Genomic DNA, 3280 nt, shown 5'->3' on the forward strand with positions numbered 1-3280 from the left:
TGTCACAACACAATCCAGATTAACACAGCAGGAGGAACATGCCATACGCTGTCACCTCCACTCATCACTTTAACATTTTTAGAACTCTTTTGTTTCCTAAATGAGGTGACGTGTGGCTTCATAGGGAATTATATTGTTGTTTATGTTTGTTATTTGAACAGTAAAAGCATTAAAGGTGTACTATGTAGCTTTTTTGGTTGAGGGTCACCTGCTTTTCTCCATGGAGATGTTATTGCTTTGCCTGGAATGTTCCTATTTTTGGCATTAACATCTGAAAAAAGACCATTAGATAGCGGACCATTCACCAGAAACAATTTTAAGTGTATTTATTTGAGTTTTCCCCATAGACTGTATATATAAATGGACATGGCTAACGTGCTAGTCGCTGCGTTCCAAATAGCAAGTGAGCATGGGTGTGCTTCTGGCTCCAACGTCTCTGGCTCCAAGTTTACTTTACATTGAGAAATTATCACCACTCTCTCTGCAACTGCTGCTGTCAGACTTGTCATTTTTGGTCTTAAAATGTTCCTATTAACACGCTTTTCACAATCCCGGTATTTTCATTTTAATATTGTATCCGTAACTCAAGATATGAACATTAAAAACAGACAAATCGGGTGCTTTCTTTCCCTGAGGTTGCTCCCGCTAGCGTCAGCAACAGCTTTGATTGACAGCGTTGCTAAGTGCCCACTCCCTACTAAAAGGCGAGAAGGGGTGTTACGTTCAACAGCCTCGCTCCGGATTGGCTCTTTGGTTGCTATGATACTCTCGGTTGGAATTCCAAATATATGGCACTCAGCTCCAAATTCACCCTTATAAACGTTAACCTCGATAAGCTTTATTTGATTGGAGCCGAACGTTATGGATGATGTCACACTTCTTTATACAGTCTATGGTCGTAACATTGTAATAAAGGCACAAATAAAGGTACTATTAGGCTAAACATAAAGTAGTAGAAGTACAATTACCACAAACGTATTTTTAAATGCTAAATCTTTCACTGTTTATCTTAACAAGTACAAATGATTTTATGGAGTTGCAAATTGATGAATATTATGCTACATTTGAACTACATTTTCCATTTCTTGACATTTCACTGATTAAAACAAACATCGCTCGTATTAAATTTAACTTTTGTTTGCCACAATAATTGAAGGATTTATTAAGCGGCGCTGCTATGAAAGGTTATCAGACTAAAATACACTTGCGTTCACCATCCGCTCCCAACATTACAACATGTTCCCTGTTAATTAGGCCTTCAATTCTTTTCAAACTCCAATTAGGTGATATTTTAGGAGGGATAGTGCCATTTGTTGGTATTAACTGCCACGGGGCCCTGTAGTGGACCTGTAAGTGCTCCATTCAAAGGCCTTGTTTGTACTGTGTCATATGAAACAATAAGGTAGCATTTATGAGACCGAGGTTGTTTTTCTGCCCAGGAAACGTTCAGTAACACACAAATAGATATGCTCAAGTCTGTTAGCAAACATGAAATAAAAGGAAATTGGTCAAGTTGAAATTATAGTTAAAATGACGCTTTTTTTTTTTTTTTTTCTATGTATTTGAAAACTCTATTTAAATAGGAAGTCATAGCTTTGAACACAGGCAGTACTGATTTATTTGTACTATTCTGAAAGCTGGTAGTTGCCAGCTGCTGTAATGTTCTTGAGTGAGACTTTTCTCCCCTTTTCCTTCATGGATTGAATATTTGTTGCAACCACTCAAAAAGTCAACAGAGATACAGTAGCCAAGACAATATGAAGTCAGAACGCTTTACGCTATTTCAAGTTAAAATCTCCCTTGGTTTATTAGGCTAACTTAAAATTCCATAAATTCTGACAGTGCATTTCTGATCTCAATGGTTAAAAGCATTCAGAAAAAAAGAACCTATTTTTCCAAAACCTACATTGAGAAGGTAAAAATTTAGATCAATTAAATTCAACTGAGATTTTGAGTACAGGTTGGAGAAGGTTTTGATGACATGGAGCAGCACCTCTACTCCGAGCTCCTCCTTCAGTTTCAACACCTCACTTTGTTTATATTTGATTGTGAATGAAATATTTTGATTTAAGGGGGGAATTCTCAAGCGAAGTTTCTCCTCCCAGCAGATGTACAAGCAGCCTTCACTCCAAGGTCATCATCAAAAGCTGATTCTACAGACACCTGGATTCATATCGCACTAATGAGAACAAGATTATAGTGACAGCACAAACCTGGCAACATGTTATCACTGCAGATTATGAATTACACAATAAATCATTGAATTTACCTCATTGCTTAAACTTTCCTGTATCTTCTGTAACTTTAGCATTTCTGTGGGGGGCTCACCACCTGCTTGTCTATGGACATTTTATTGCTTTGCCATGAATGTTTCATAGTATGGCACTAAACGTCTTTTTCTCCATGGAGATAAACAGTTGATGCTACCAGGTTGTTACAGGCCAAATCTGTGGAGAGGTGACCCCACTCACAGTAAGAACGCATGTTTTTAATGTATTTTTGAACAATAAAAACAACAGTTTAATACGATACTTTGGAACATTCCAGGCAGACCAATGATAACACACTTTTTGAACATTATTGCTCCATCATATTAAAAATAGGTTATAGTAGGCCTATAAAACAGGGATGCTGCTCATGTGATTTCATCATACTCTGGTTATAGGCCATGTAAGATAACAAATAACTAGTTCCAAAAAATAGCCTAATTATATACAGGGAAAAGTCTCTCCAAAGTAATACCCTGCTAGTTTGTTGAGATTACGCGCTGTAACGAGGCCAAACTGTCAACAGTTAAATGTCCATGGCCTAAATTAGACCCTCATCGATTTGTTCTGGACATGGAGGTGTGGTTTGGACACTGACGTTTTTAGGTTATGTCTCTTTTATCAAGTTTACTTAAATATCACAAAACGGGACCCAAACTACTTCAAAATACATTTGATCAGCTTTGACCACTGCGCAGATACAGGCCTGAAGTCTCTCCCTTTTACCATATTCCGCCATAATGCACCATGAAGATCTAATTTTTACACACCCAATCTACCTAAGAACTACCTAACTACCTAAAAAGACATGATGATAAGTAGTTAATGGGATTTTCTGCGCTGAACATAAAGCATGGATTTGTAATACTGCACTAGCACATGAAAAGTAATGTCTCACTAAAATGCTTAGAGATAAGAGTTTTGTAACGACTCAATCTTTTAATCCTTGCTCAGGTTTAATCTCTTATTTTGAAAGATCTTACCGGATACGCGCCGGCTAACTCTGTGCACTT

The sequence above is a fragment of the Periophthalmus magnuspinnatus genome, chromosome 24 (assembly GCF_009829125.3).
Source record: "Periophthalmus magnuspinnatus isolate fPerMag1 chromosome 24, fPerMag1.2.pri, whole genome shotgun sequence".
NCBI classification, from domain to species: Eukaryota; Metazoa; Chordata; class Actinopteri; order Gobiiformes; family Gobiidae; genus Periophthalmus; species Periophthalmus magnuspinnatus.